Source organism: Podarcis erhardii (assembly GCF_964252035.2).
Source record: "Podarcis erhardii genome assembly, chromosome: 8".
NCBI classification, from domain to species: domain Eukaryota; kingdom Metazoa; phylum Chordata; class Lepidosauria; order Squamata; family Lacertidae; genus Podarcis; species Podarcis erhardii.
This window is the reverse complement of record NC_138499.1, coordinates 58,651,418-58,668,087: the sequence shown is the minus strand read 5'-3', so window position 1 is coordinate 58,668,087 and position 16,670 is coordinate 58,651,418. Positions and strand designations below refer to the sequence as shown.

General features: G+C 39.1%; 1 protein-coding gene across 6 annotated transcripts in view; it reads right to left on the bottom strand.

The window, feature by feature from the left end:
- Positions 1 to 16,670, bottom strand: part of KCNG2 (potassium voltage-gated channel modifier subfamily G member 2) — a 53,046-nt gene that overhangs the window by 28,845 nt on the left and 7,531 nt on the right. Inside the window, exon 1 of one of the 6 annotated variants that reach the window (XM_081873429.1) lies at positions 198 to 323. The exons of the other annotated variants lie outside the window; for them this stretch is intronic. The gene's annotated coding sequence lies outside the window, so the exon portion shown is untranslated. Of the gene's footprint in view, positions 1 to 197; positions 324 to 16,670 lie in introns of those variants that run through there. 6 annotated transcript variants of the gene reach the window in all.

Sequence of the window (16,670 nt, the reverse complement as noted above, 5' to 3'; positions counted from 1 at the left end):
AAACTCCAGAAATTAAATCCTAGATAAAGGACAAAACCCCAGACTATACACTATTGATTTTTTAAAAGCAACGTAGTAGATAAAAAATATCAAAAGAATTCTTAACAAAGAGCTGCTTATACCTCTAGTGTATGATGCTTGACTAAGAAGAGTAACATGGGCAAACATGCACCATGTTCTGTCAAATCACTACTCACCCATTTAACACAGTGCTCATTCACTTCTACATAAACAGTAATGGAAAGCATATTTTGCTGCAGGGTGAGCATTCAAGGGACTGATACTTTCTCTGTATCCTGAGTAAGTTGCAGACGTTTTCTTGTTGGAAGGACCATGAATAGGAAAAAAAAATGTGTGTGTTTTGCTGGCATTCACTTAGACCTCATTCTACTTTTACACATGCCTGTTGCTCAGATACAGCAGAAATATGTTCTATTCAGGCATGCAGTTATTATTAAATCTAATGAAATACAGTTTATTTGAGAAATTCAGATAGGGATGGACACCATGAAACAGTAGCAGCTGAAATTGTTGTTTAGTCATGTCCGACTCTTTGGGACCCCATGGACCAGAGCATGCCAGGCACTCCTGTCTTCCACTGCCTCCCGCAGTTTGGTCAGGCTCATGTTTGTAGCTTCGAGAACAGTGTCCAACCATCTCGTCCTCTGTCGTCCCCTTCTCCTTGTGCCCTCAATCTTTCCCAACATCAGGGTCTTTTCCAAGGAGTCTTCTCTTCTCATGAGGTGGCCAAAGTACTGGAGCCTCAGCTTCACGATCTGCCCTTCCAGTGAGCACTCAGGGCTGATTTCCTTAAGAATGGATACGTTTGTTCTTCTTGCAGTCCATGGGACTCTCAAGAGTCTCCTCCAGCACCATAATTCAAAAGCATCAATTCTTCGACGATCAGCCTTCTTTATACAGCTTAGGTCTAAAATAGCATAAAAATAATTCCCAATTTTCTGATACTACTATCTCTTTGTTGTTACAAATAAAAAATGGAGATTAAAAGAAAATCCGGTGCTTTCTCTGCACTGCCATTCTTATCGTTTTAAACAGCACTGCTTATCATTTTGTGAAATTTCCTCTACTAAGATCCAGTGCTACTATTTCCCCTTTTCTAACATCAAAGTCTTACTAATTCTCGTATTTGTGACCCTGAGAACAAAAAATATATAAACTGAATGTGGGCCCAGCGTGCATTCTTATTTACCATCTTAACTTGCCATTAAATATATTTATCTCACATATATATTAGCTGTACAAGTGAAAATGCAACTATTTATAATGAATTATTCCTTACAACAATGAGATGGCAAGGAAGCTACTGTCATATTCAAAGGATAAAGGACAATTGTTGCCTACTTAATATTATTAATTTCATGCTATGTAAGCACTATAGTTAAAATTGTCCAAAACCGTAAGTTCACTGCTATTCATAAACTACTTCATTACATTTCTCATTTCCTAGCCTTGCTTTTTATTTCTATCAAATATCTGCAAAGCTGCCCCTATCATCATCTTCAGATTTTCTGATGAAGTAATGATTTATGATAAATCTGTGGCCCTCCAGATATCAATGAATTCCAGTTTCCATCAGCCCTTTCCCAGCATGGCTGATAGGAATAATGCAAGTTGTAGTGCCACAGGTTCTCCAACATTGCCATAAAGCTATATCCTACACATGCACATAACGTTTTTATTATTATTGTGGAATAGTAAACAAATGTTTTCAAAAATACTGACACCTCCCCCCACCCTTTTGGAGCTAAGAGGCAGCTTATTTACTTGAGTTATTTATTGAAGATATTTAGGGCAAAAGCCCTCTCAAAGCAGCTTACCAGATAAAAGCAAACAATAAAACACAACAAATAGATAAAACCAGCAGTAAACCACAAAACAACAGCAGCTCAACAAGAGCATTTCAAGGCCAAGGAGAACCGTGTGTCTTCAGAGGTTTCCTAACACTAGCATTAAATACCAAACACGTATTAAAGCAACAACTAAAACATAATAAAATACAAAACACTAAGTCAAGAGAATTGATCGACAGCAGAGAGAACTCTGTACTCTGAACTCAAGTCACACCAAACATCCTCAAAAAACTAAAAAACTGGAGACAGTCTAATTTCCCTCACCCCACCAGAGGAATTCCTAAAGCCTTGGTTGAGAAGGTCCAGTTCTGATAACTCCACCATCGGGGGTAGGGGTGGGCGACCCAAATAAGAGCTTCTCAAGGGATCTTAAAATTGAGTATATTCATGTGGGAGAAGACAGTCCTGGACGCAGAACATAGATGGCTACAAAAATCAATGCACAGAGTGGAGCTTTCAGGACAAAACTCTTGGAAAGAAATTAAGGGCCCATTCTGAGCAGAATGAGAAGGGGTGCCCCCCAATTTAGCAAGGATTTGAGGAGGAACTATCAGACACGGTGGCCAGAGATGTGTCATGCAGAGGTACAGTGGGAAGGGAAATAATCCCAAAATATTGTACCTCCTTATGCAAGATTCCCAATTTCAGGCTGCTGACTCCCTCTCACTGCAGTCACAGAAACTGCAAAGTTTGGTAGGGATTTTCAAAGTAGCATGGGGGCTACAAAGGGGAGGGAAAAAATCAGTAAAGCCGGCTACTTAGGAAGGGCAGACCCATTAAATCTAGTCCTTGCTGCCTCTCTTCTGCCCCCATTTTTTTCTCTAAAACTTTTGAAAATAGCTGCTCATACCCTGAGCAGCTAGCACAGAGGACTCCTTGCTGCCATTAACCTTGAATGAACACAGTGTAAGTCCACCTAGGAGCATCCCATCTCTCCCAAGGCCAGACTGTATGGGGGGAAAAATAGCTTTCCCTATGTAAGCATAGGGGGTAGCCGTGCTTTTTTTCTCCATAATTCTCTCCGGTAGTGACAGAATGACATCAAGCCTTCTTATTCCCAGGACAACTTGCTCCATGTTCATTCAAGGCAGCTGGCAGTCTTGTAGCCTAGCCGCTCAGGCTACTGATGGCTGGTAACACGATTTTCAGAATTTTTAAAGGGAAAAAATCAGGGGCAGTGGGGAGAGACAATGGATGCATGCAGCTTTATTTGAGAGATTGCCATAACATTTTTGGAAAGTAGCTTCATATAAATAACATCCTGTTTTAGTTTGTATGTCTTGGAGATCTCTAGCTCAAAGGCAATCATTTCGTAAAGAAGAGAAGCTTGTTTTTCTTTCCAGCTTTAATCTCTTGCAAATTCCCTGAAGGATCTTATGGTCAAACTGGAATCATCATCAGCAATCATCTGCAGGTCAAAAGCTGCCTCGCTATTCTCCATATACATCCTTCACGAGGCTTGTACAATCATTTTTCGAGTGGGGTTGCAAAGATATACCTAGGGGCATAATTTCACAAAATTGAACCACACAGCTGGCCTTCCCATAATATACAAGCCATATAGTACCTCACTGCTCAGTGATAAAGTTTTCTAAGTTTAAAACTTCTGTTTAAGAAGTGTCTATCTTTGATTTGGAGCCCTCTCAAAGAAGCATCTGAGTCCATCAGTCGTATCAACAAATAATTTTTAACAAGATAATTAAGCCAGCTGATAGATAACTGATAGGAAACTGAGATCTAACTATGATTGCTAAACAATATAAACCAAGGAAATACAGAATTGATATAACAATCCAGATCTTTTTGTTCACCTTGCAGTAGGTTCACAGGTACTTTGGTTGATTTCCAGGGCTTTTTTTCAGCCAGAATTCACTGGAATGCAGGTGGGCGCCATTGCCATTATAAGAGAACTATAGCACTCTCTATATATATTCCAACAAACTATTTAGTACAAGATCTTTAAGGACTTATAAACTACACCATCAGCAGAACAAGGTAACAAAGGTGTGATATCAGAGTAGACAGCAGGAGGTTGGGCATTTTTTAATGCTTCCTCATGTTAACAAAACAAAAAAACCCACCCAAATTCCTTCCTATATGAATTACATATAAAACTAACACAGGAGACTTAAATGTTCACCAGCCCCCTTTCCCCTGTTTTATAGCTGCAGGCACTTCTTATTAACCCAAACCTTTACCAGCACAGTGTAAGGGTGTGATTGTGTGTGTGTGTTATCAAGGCCTAGACAAAAACTCCTGTCTGAGAGCCATCTTTGAGTGTGTGCCTTCTACACCATACATCATCCTGTTATTGTACAGTAATCTAGGAAAGCCATACTACTAATGGAAGGTAGACTCTGTTGTGTATTGAGTCAAAGGATTTTATATCTGTATTATTATTGTCTGTATTTGCATTAGGGTAAAGTGACTGCCTTTTGGTTCCAGAGGGTACAGCTACTATTGGTTCATTTAAGCTGCTGTATTTGGATCCTCTGTCTTATTGGTTGCCTCCAAAAGGCAGGAGTGTGATTGCCTGATATTGTTCCCTCCAAAATGTATCCTTTCTAGCTAGTTCCCTGTCCCTATAAATGTAGCTCTCCCCTCCTCAAGTCTTAGTCTTGTTGCTTTAATAAAGAAGTGTTACTAGAGAACTGTCTCCAGCATATTATGTCAAGAAAGCTGAAATCACAAACCCCACGTCACAACAGACTCAATAAGGCATTTTAAACTACACTTTAAAAATGCCTTATTGAGCCCATTTTGTAAAAATGGCTTTATTAGCCATTGCTCCAAGGGACACTAGACGGCACACGTAGATGGATCCCTGCCCATGCTCGTTGCCTTCACAAGAAAGATAAGATAAAGCTAAGAGAGAGTTAACTTGGCCCAGTTTGTTCTTGCTCACTGGGGAAATATCTAGAAACTTCTAGCATTCTCATGATTTTGCCAAAATGACAATGGAAACCTATTAACTATTCATGATTATGTTAACAGTAGACCATTTTATGAAGAGAATATAATATAAACACAAGCTTCAGCACATTGCAAGAAATCTGACATAGAACAAGTCTGAAAGGAAACAATAGTCACTCTTCTGAACAGCATATTTGGTAGTTACTATTTAAGAACCTCCACACTGGCCCAATCTTTCATTTTTTCCATGATTTATTCACAAATTATGGATTTTTCCTCGGGGTTTATCCCTGAAGCCTTTCTCATGCATGGGTATAAGCAGCAGAGGTTTAGGATCTTCCCAGGTTGACATCTGTCCCTCATTTCCGTCTGCAGCCCTTAGACCCACTATTGGTCTCATCTGCTCAATCCAGCATTAGAGGAGAGTACACAATACTTCAGCATCTGTCAGGAATTGATTTACTTTAGAATTCTTTGTAATACAGAAGTCCTTATAAAAAGTTTGTGGCAGATTAATGCATAGCAACAGTCCAACAGGGCCCAGGTTTTATAAAGAATTTTATAAATACAGTATTAGCAGTTTTAAATTTATATCCCTTGTTACACAGATGCAAACTTGCAAAGTTTGCCATCTATGCAGTTTATTTATAAACAACCAAAAGCAACTAGCCATGTTTAAAAAAGAAAGGAACTCATTATACTCTTTCCTTTATTGTTTAAAGAATATTGCAACAGATGCTGTTTATTGGTAAAACATACCTTAAGAGTTTGAAAACTGAAATACATGCTACTGTTAAGTAAAGAAGCTGTTGGCACTTTCTTAAAACCTTTTCTTCTGAATTTCAGTTCACAGGCTGGGGCTGAATGTGTCCCTTCTTAGTCCCATTGCTCAGATGTTATGGTTTTGCACATCAGTGAAAGAACTAGGCCAAAACTCAGCTCCATATCAAGCCTGCTTACTCTTCTGAGACAAGAAACTTTTGACATATGGAGGAAATCAAGACTACAGCTCTCCCACTTCTGTCCTGAAGAAATGTTCAGTGGACTGAATGGCCTTTATATACAAAATGTGAGCATTACCCACATTGTTGTCACATCCAAACAGTACATTTAAAGCAATCTTATACCACTTATGCTACAGTATCCCCAATACAAACCTGGGAACTGTAGTTTGTTAAGTGTCTCCTAACAGCTCTCAGCACCATTAACAAACTACAATTCCCAAGAGTCTTTGGGAGAGTCTTTGGGAGAAGCCAGGATTCTTCAAGTAGTATAAGAGTGCTTTACATTTATATTGTGGTCTGTGTATGTATGTAGCTCACTTCTAAACAGAGTACAGTATAAAGGACAACGTAAGAACACCAGACACCACAATGCAAAGGAAGGTTTTAGCTAAGAACACACACATTTACATGAAACCTATTAAAATCAACTATCAATCGTGAGAGAATGTTAGTAAAACAATTATCCCTATGACCAGGAGTGTCTGTTGCATAAGGAGCTGGATACATAATAGTGACTGGTGCTGGCAGCTGGTTAAGAAAAATTCCCAGACGACAAGCCTTCTGAAAGTTCAGCCACTGAAGGCAAATACAGTGGGTAGTACCCACTAGGTTTCACTCAGATTATACCCATTGAAATGAATAAATGTGACTAAGTTAGTCTTCTTAATTTCAACAGATCTACTCTGAGTTGAATGCCATTCAGTCAGTTACAGAACAATCGTAGAGAGCAAGGGAGCTAAAAGTTTACACAAATAAGTATATCTGCATATACAATAACTGCAACTGCATCATTTATTCTAAGAGCAGCCCTGTTTAGGGAAGTTTTTAATGTCTGACGTTTTCTTGTATTTTTAATGTTTTGTTGGAAGCCACCCAGAGTGGCTGGGGAAACCCAGCCAGATGGGCGGGGTATAAATAATAAATTATTATTATTTTATTCTTATTCTTATTATTTTCTTGTGGCACAGAATTTAGGCTTCCTATTTTGCAGAACATAGTAATGAAGGAGGAGGAACAGCAACAGCTGAGCCTTGCGTTTTTATATTGTAAACAGCCCTGTGATGATCCTCTGCTGAAGAACAGTATAGAAATGTTAATTTTAAAAAATAATAATTTACCATCCTTTTTATAGCACTTCTTGCCAAGGTACAGTATGATAACCTGAACTTCCAAAGGACTGTTAGTTGTATACAGGCCAGGCATTCAACAAAATGAAAAATCTATGTGAATACCAATTTCTGTCTGTCACTGTGAAGTCATCTTTGTGACTTTGCCTGGGTCTGCTGTCTCCTCTAAGCAGATTTGGTTTAGATTGATGTGGCTTAGCCAAGGAAGGCAGACAGGCAATAACCAGGTTACTGACAAAGGAAAGGAACAAATAGGAAGACTGTTATTAGTTTATTTTAGCTTTTATGGTGAAGTTAACTACTGTATAGTGACTAATGTGCAATGGCAGCTACTTTCAGAGACGACTAACAATATGACTGTGAGCTATCTGGAAAGTCTTAGAAACAGATATTAAGTTCGCACTTGCCAAGCTATTAGCACATGAAAACAATCTATTATGGGTCAACACACTTCTGTGTTCTCCAGAGAGAACAGTGTGTGAACTTGAAAAGAAAAAATCTGCAAAACTAACCAGGTTTAATGCTTTAATTTCATTTCAGGGTTTTATCAGCTGCTCTTCAATTTCCCTCTTGAGTAGGATTTGTTCCAAAAGCAATTATATTTTCCAGAGTTAAATGTTAATATATATGGGGAGGGAGAAAGTGTAAATCCTGCCTCCAGCACCAGCAGCAGCGAATGGCTGCCACTTGCTAACCAGCCAGTACAAAATGGGCTTGGAGCAAAGAATTCTGGACCAAAAAAGGCCGGTGAGGATTTACAGTATCACAAGGGGGCCGCTTGTTCTTGTGCAAGTAATTTTATATGCTTAAATGAAGAGCACATGTAACATTTTTAAATAACTGTAAACCACAGACAGTTACAGATAGGTAGCCGTGTTGGTCTGCCATGGTCAAAACAAAATAAAAAAATTCCTTCCAGTAGCACCTTAAAGACCAACTGAGTTAGTTCTAGGTATGAGCTTTCGTGTGCATGCACACTTCTTCAGATACACTGAAAAATTTTCAGATACACTGAAAAAATTTTTCAGTGTATCTGAAGAAGTGTGCATGCACACGAAAGCTCATACCTAGAACTAACTCAGTTGGTCTTTAAGGTGCTACTGGAAGGAATTTTTTTATTGTGTAAACCACAGAGTCATTCACATTTTATCATTATTCTAATTTATTTCTTGCAAATGACTTACAAGAAGGCAATGTGAATTCCTTGTAAATTTGCATCCGGCTGCAGGCCAATTAACACCATCTGTGTATAGATGACTACACAAATTAATCATTCCAATCTATCCATAATTATTTTTCCTGGACATCTTGTATGATTAACCAGAAGAGAGGAATCTGCACAGGTGCCACAGACTGATGTGGGAAGAAAGGGAGGGCACAATAATCTCCAACATTTGGTCTTGCCTGGGAAAAGTCCTTCGGACTATTCTGTTGAAGACATAGAATGAATGATGGTAAAAGTTCAGCCAAGCCAATCTCTCTCACCAAAGAATGTTCAGGGGTTAAGCGACTGTTGTTAACCGGTCTCTGCCAATCCCCCATAACTAACCATTTAAAGCAGGCAATATGATAATTCTATATTTTCTCCCAGACCTTCTGTTTCCATGAGGTCTGTGCCCTTAGATCCTAAACCAAGTTGTATGTTCTGGCTCACTTTCTCTTTTACGTCTTTACATTATTGCTAAATTTGTTAAAATTTATACGTGGGAGCACAAAACATTCTGTCATTTGTTAACAGAGTCCAATGTTATTATTAACAATATTTTATCTACAAAGTTCCAGTCAGCAAATATGAAGACACAAACCAATTTCCCTTGCAGATGGAAACACTGAGGCAATATATACCCTGCAGCCAGTTTTTGGCATTCACTTTTGTTGTACCTTTAGGAAATAGCTTTTAAATGACTTCTCTTGAAATCTCTGTACATTTTCTATTAAAATATATAACAGTTTTCGATCCAACTTGTGATTTTCTTATATTCAGGTAACAGGGAAAAAATGGTCTTCGTGAGAGAATAAGATGAAGATCTAGTTACGTAATAGATTTTATTTATATTTTATTGACAGTTTGTATCAAATATGCGTGTTGTGGGATTTAAATAAGCATTCTACAGCAAACGCTGGATAAATACAATGCTTATTAAAATTACTGGATGGACTTATTGGGATAATAAAGCTCAGGGGGTTTGAATAATTTACAGCTATGAGACTACAGTAGATAACTATTTTATTATTTCCAAAAATTCTTACTGGAGTTAAAAAAAAACCTATACCATTATGATTTGGTACAGAATGTTGTGGATGTGCTGACTGCAGAGAATTAGAGAAATAAAATGGGCAAAACAATGTATCTGCTGGTGCTCTATATAAGTTAGGGTGCAACCCTCCCCTTCCAAGGGCAGAGAGGGTGTTCTGCTGCTGGTATTTTCCCTTAACTGGCAGTGGAAAGCTCTGCCACCATGGATGCTCCATTGGCGATGCTCCATAGAAAGGCGAGTTTCAGGAGCATGTCTGGAGCAGATTTAGGGACCCCCAGCACAGGGAAGAAAAGGAGCACTGCCCTGAAGCTGGTGTGGTTATTTCCCTGCCCTTTGGAACCAATATTCTTTGCTATTGCATCTACAAAAATTATTAGATTTGAAGTCTGCATCATGTAATAGCAGCATTAAAGGTAAACATCCTGAACTTTAAAATGCACATTTATATAAATTAGAGAGCAACTTTTAAACTTTTTAGTATGACTGCAATGAGGCCTTCCTAAGTCCTGCTTGTCAACAAACCTGGTTTTGAGGTTCATATGAGGATATGTCAATACCACATAAGAAAAGCCAGTGCGGCAGGTGGGGAATGGAAGAGAGGGCAGATCAAGGTCGTCTATTGCAGAGGGTAAAGGGTATATCAGTAATAACACAGAAATATAACCAGGTATGTAGGTCTTCCTACATTTCACTGATAAAGTTATTATTATTAATGTTCTTGTTAAACACTGGAAGCTGGAAGCCTTTGGCAACTCTAAAAGAAAGCATATTAGATATCAAAATTAAAAGCTAAACAGACTTTAAAGAATTCCTCTAAGGACATCCTATCTACTTCCCAAGAGTTAACGTTTATAATATCATCAAAGGCATTTTGTGAAAAGAGACTAACCACTCTTGGGCGAAAGCCAAGTTTTCAGTGTACTTAATATGAAACAAGACAACAGAATCCAAGGCCAAAAAAAATATGGTTGCACTCCTATTCACAATTAACTGAAATCAAGTTAATTAAGTAAATATACATAGGTTTGTGCACTTAATCTTAAAATTAAGATTTTAAAGAAGACAAAAGACTTAATTCTGCATTTGGATCCCCACCCCTGTTCTCATTTGCACAATTAACTGTCCCATCTCCACAATAAATAGTCTCTCACGCACATACACCATATACTCGTTCCAGAGGGATACTCTTACTATCACTTGTAAACTGAATTGGAGAAAAGCTAATTGTGTTAATTAGCCTACCAGTGTCAAGCTGCCTGGTTACAAACAACAATTATTTGTTTTAATGAATTATCACTGTGAATAGCTTAATAATTTAATTATCACAATTCCATATACTGTCTGATCTGTGTTTTTTTTTAATAAAAGAAATGTGGCTATATGCCTGTAAATCTGGCTGATGATGGGCTGTATTTTACCAATGTTTGTTGCTGAAGATTCTTAAGGTGCTGTCACTCTCTTTCAGCAACTGATGCTATCCTATGATCTAATGTAAGTCATTACAAAGACATGATAAAGCTCCAGTGCTCTTTACCTGTGGAACCTCTAACTGTGGAAGATGCAGAAAGCATGGGACAACACAGACTCTGAATAAATCAGGCATTTCTACTTCACAACCTCATAGAATTACTGAAGGAACTCTCTGAAGTCCAACTAGACATTCTTTAGCTTTCCTGTACTCATTCTGCCAAACCCAAAGGATGCAGCACCCAGCACATATGAAGGGTGAAACTCAAGTATTGCCTCTTTATTTCGGTCTCTGGTATACACTAGAGCTATTCAGGTCATGCTGCAATACAACCAGGTCATTAAGCCTCCGCACTGCAATGGTTTTTTAACAGACTTCTGCAACTTGTGACCAAGAAGAATCCAGCCCACAGGCCATGTAAGGCAAGTTACCGGGGGGGGGGGGTCTGCCTGATGTGGATAACAGAAGAGCTGTGGAGCCCCCAGGAAGCCACAATCCATTGTTAGTTGGCTATGCTTTGCTTTGTGGACCCCAAAGTTGCAGTTTTTCTTGACAATCAAGTGGAATATAAATCTTATGGGGAGGGGGAGTGCCGGCTTCATGTAGTTGGTCAAGGGAACTGTGGACTCAAAAAGGTTGAAAACCTCTGTGTTAAACTATTACCTTTATCACAAAGTGAAACTGGAAAGGCAACACTGCAAAAGTGATGGCCAATATTCTACTTTTCAGAGAGCATATAATGGAGAAAGAGGGAAACTGAAAAGACAATGCTGAGACTTAAAAACTAGCTTTACAGGCAACCTTATGAAACACTCAAAGAACCTCTGCTCATCCACATGACTTGCCAACTAGAGACATTTGATGACTCAGAAGATGGTAAAAGTTATATAGATTTGGAATGGCAGTTTTCAGAAAACACACACATTATCTGTTCCTCTCACAAGGTCCCAAAGGAACATGCTCAAGTCTAGGCTGTGCTGAGTAGAGCCAATACTTTTTGATATGCTGTTCGGGGTGTGTGTGTGTAATAAAACATACTTCAGTGGCAGAAGGAAGATACCATTATTATTCAAGACAGGATCTGCACTCTGTGTGTGGTTTATGGCTTGTCAGAGAAGTAGGCAAAAGGTACAAGAGCAATATGCTCCCTGTGGGCTGTGAGCCAGTTAAGATAAGTCCCAGGGCAGCTTGTTAAGTATTACTGGGTTATCAGAGCATAAACAAATAATAGATCAGATGTCCTGCTTTTGATTGAATATGATACTCTGATTGATTTGTGGAGATGAATTTGATACAGGTTGGAATACAAGAGTTCATGCCATAGTAAATGTGTTAAGTTTAAGGTGCCACAAAAGTGTTCATTTTGCTACTGTAAACTAACTTGAACCCTCTTCTGGTTGGATTCTGGAATTCAGAAAAGGTTCTCCATCAAGGCAATAACAGGTCATAACCAGACTACTAAATCAAACTGGTATGGTTCTAGAAACCTGATGCAATTCAATAGCGTCTGCTTGTTCAATAGTCTGCTTCAAAAAGGAAAGGCTGGCGATAGGGCCACAGTTGGCAAGAGTAGTTTTTTGAGCCAGAGCTGAATTTGCAAAGCTGACCTCCTCCTTTCTCTTAATGAGGCATTAACAACCCCAGACAGCAAAGAACCCAGTCTCCATTAAGTTGCACATGTTGTTGTTGTTTAGTCATTTAGTCGTGTCCAACTCTTCGTGACCCCATGGACCAGAGCATGCCAGGCACTCCTGTCCTCCACTGCCTCCTGCAGTTTGGTCAAGCCCATGCTGGTAGCTTTGAGAACACTATCCAACCATCTCGTCCTCTGTCGTCCCCTTCTCCTTGTGACCTCCATCTTTCCCAACATCAGGGTCTTTTCCAGGGAGTCTTCTCTTCTCATGAGGTGGCCAAAGCATTGGAGCCTCAGCTTCATGATCTGTCCTTCCAGTGAGCACTCAGGGCACATACTACCCCACAATCGAGTCTGCTTCAGGAAGAGAGAGGCAGACTGGAAATGATCCAAAAGAACAGGACAAAACTGAGGTGAAGAACATTCAAACTCTGCATCCTAACTTGGGACTCCCAAGCTGAAATGAATTCAAAAGATTTTGCCTGCACCATCAACAGCAAATTCATTCCAGCAAACAGATGATGACTCAACGTTCAGATGAAGAGTGCTGGGTCTTACCAGGTCATGCACCAACTGGAAAAAGCAAACACAATGACAAAGCTTCAAGGTGGTACTGAAAAAATATATACAAATTTAGTGAAACAGCAAGATGTCCAATGTTAAACGTCCTATTTTTCCATATTATTCTGAGGTATTGTCTTTTGCTGCTGTTGTCTGCTCTGTTTACATTTGGTCTGCTCTCTCTCTTTCATTTACCAACTAAACAGCTCTACTGTACAAGACTTTGCAGACATATTGGCAGCCAAGAAGGGAAGTTACTTTGCAGCCACGACTGCCACAGCATAGTCTTTCGAAAATGATATATTTAGCAATTGGCCAGCTTCAGAGAAAGATGAGAACTACTTGTGCTCTAGTTGTCTTTCTTCCTGCTTCAGCTGTCTCCGTCAAGAGAGACATGTTCTGACAAAGTGTGAAAGGGCATCTCAAAATGATTGTGCCAGTGAACTAAGACAGCCTTTCCCAACCTGGTGCCCTCTAGATGTTTTGAAATACAGCTCCCACCAAGCCCAGCCGCCACAGCTGATGGGCACAACATCAAGGAAGGCTGATCTATTTTACCAGTAAACTAATCTGTCAAGAAGTACTATCAAGGTTAATAGGGGTCTCTACCAGAGAGTCCTGCAGATGTTGGATTCATGGGTTATTCTAAGTCAGCTACCGCCCCAACATAAAAAGATACTCATCTGTAACCTTCTGAATATGATATGGCAACAGTGTTCGATTACAACCGGAGAGGATTGCTCTTAATAACAACATTAACAAAATAGAAGAGGAAATAGAAGAGGTGTTAGAAAAGTTTTCAAAACCAAACAGAAAAAGAATGAAACTCTTGAAAACAATCCCCCCCCCAATGTATTGCGTCATTTTAAAAAGAAACCATCCTGTAGTACAACATAAAACATTTTCTTGAGGAACTAAAAACCAAAAACGCAAAAATACCGGTATCTATAGTAGAGTAATTCTCAAGCTGGGTCTAGAAACCTCAAGAATTATAAGGAACGGTTGATAGAACTGGGTATGTTTAGCCTGGTAAAGAGAAGACCGAGAGGTGACATGATAGCCATCTTCAAATATCTACAGGGCTGTCACACAGAGGATGGAGCAAGCTTGTTTTCAAGTTACAAGAAAGAAGATTCCGAGTAAACATCAGGAAGAACCTTCTGACAGTAAGAGCTCTTAAAACGCGCAAACAGTCTCCCTCAGGAGGTTGTGGACTTGCCTTCATTGGAGGTTTTAAAGCCAAGGTTGGATGGCCATCTGTCATGGGTGCTTTAGCTGAGATTCCTGCATTGCAGGGGGTTGGACTAGATGACCCTTGAGGTCCCTTCCAACTCTACAATTCTATGATTCAGCAATACTGATTACACTTTTGGTAAGAAATTATCAGATTACTTATTCTGGAACAGCCTCGCAAAAGCCTCACAGTACTGTTAATAAGGTGGGGGGGAGGGAAAGGTAAAGGACCCCTAGACGGTTTAGTCCAGTCAAAGGCAACTGGACTATGGGGTTGCGGCGCTCATCTCACTTTCAGGCTGAGGGAGCCTGAGTTTGTCCACAGTTTTCTGGGTCATGTGGCCAGCATGACTAAACCACTACTGGCGCACGGAAACGCCATTTACATTGCTGCCGCAGCGGTCCCTATTTATTCACTTGCACAGGCATGCTTTTGAACTGCTAAGAAGTAGCAGTATTTGTCAGAGGAGGGGGGATCATACTCTAAAATCTCTGGCTGATGCCAAGAATTGTAATATCCATCAAATTCAAGAAGGGTCAACTTTGGGTATTCTTAACTTTTTGAGGAAATTGGTTGGTAATGATTGCAATGCTAGATAGTTTTGCAAACTATACTGGAAACATACTGCAATTTTTGGTCATCCTAAACAAAAGGATGAACCCTTACAACATTGTGACATGAATTTGTGATACATATGCCCCGTCTCAACATTTATTTTCTGGAGCTCTGTGTTTTAGTATTATTTTCCCATTGCTGATTAGCATCTTTCCTCAAAAGGTCAGCCTAGGACAAAGTAACATTTAAAGTCATCAGAGGCAATCATCTTGATTGCTATACTTTAAATAAAAATGTTCAACTAAGGAATGTCCATTGAATATCACTTCAATTTATGACCTCATTAAGTAAATAATCTTCTCAGTTCAAAGCCATGCTTTAGTCTGCAACATTGGCATTAGGCCTAAAAGGTCATGAGGGTTGTTTCAGTTGCAGAACCTTGATGATGAAGAATTGAGCAATATATATAGGAAATGACATCTACAGCAGGGATTGGGAAACTCTGACCCTCAAGATGTTGGTAGACTACAAATCTCTGATCAGTAGCCATGTTGGCTTGGACCAATGAAATATGGAGTCTACTAACATCTCGAGGGCCACAGGTTCCCCTTCTCCAGTCCAGCGGTTCTCAAGCTTTTTTTCCTAGGCCACACTTTCAGAATAAAAATTTGCTCATGTCACACCTTTTTTTTATTGATAAGAAAGAAATACATTGGAAAACAAACAACTCCTATAAGTGCTTGATTTATAACATAGAACACAACTACTTTATAATATGATCACGGGATACCCAGAAAGTATAAACCCAAACAGCTACAAAAGAACATGTATCATTCCCCAAATATAATTATAAACAAACCTCTTACTTACGTACCTTATGTATATAAATCCCATGAGAGGTGTGAGCTTACTTTTGCCAGGTAATCTTATTTATATTAGGTCTAATTTGAGACAAAGAAACTCTCATCTCATCAATATAAAGAAGGCTTTCTCTTTTCTCATCTTTCATATTTGTCAGCGTTGAAAAACCCTGTTCACAACAATATGTCATGGAGAACTGTAGACTAGCTCACGCTCTTGAAGAGAGGCATGGATACTGTTTCTGGTTGTACAGCCAAAAAATATGAGTTTCTTTGATTGCCGTTGAATCTCTCTGCCACACTTGGCATCCTCTCCTGCCACACTTGGCAAATTGTTTAAGAATAGTCATTGTGGCTAGTGCTGTACAGGGTCCTGCAATCCCAGTGTAGGCAACACCCTCATGAGATAGGTCCTACTCTAAATTGTCTCCCTGGGGCCATCTGTTCAGCCTCAATGTGTTGCCTTTTATGTGTATTTTTTGTTCTCTTCTCTTTGCATAACAAGGGATTGGTAGCAGCCTGTGCATGGCTATATAGTGTATCAGCACTTCTCTGAAGCAACTGCCTTGTTCTCCACCATCTGAGCTTTCCTCAGAAATAATTAAGTCTCTAGATGCTACGATGGTGGAGAAAACTTCAGAAATGTAAACCAAACATAACTATATGCATCAATTTATGTGTAAAACTTTATATAGCCTTAAACTATTAATATACTCAGTGTACCCCAGAGATATGTTATACCGCTTATACTGGAGAGAGGTTAACTTAAAAGCTGAAAGTATTTCTTAAAAAAAGAAGAAGAAAGAAACACACAAATAGAATACATGCAGAACTTTTTTTAGGTGGAATTTGGGAGATCATCTGTTCTCTTTCTCTCTGATGTAGATTCAAGTACTGTAGATACTGCTGGACAGGAAGAACATAAAAGATTCATACCTGCACCATAGTGGTTTACAGATTACTGGGGCAACTCTTGAGATACAAACGACAAAAATTAATAAATAAAGACGTCCTTTATAGGAACAGATCCACTGCTTATCCTGATTTACAGCAAGCTGTGTCTTCCTCCTCCACTAGCCAGGGTGAACAAAAATAGAACTTCAATGATAAATAAACAACAATTTAAAAACAAATAAATCTCTTTAAAACACGCTAGATCAGATTTTTTTTTTTTACTTTTAAAATT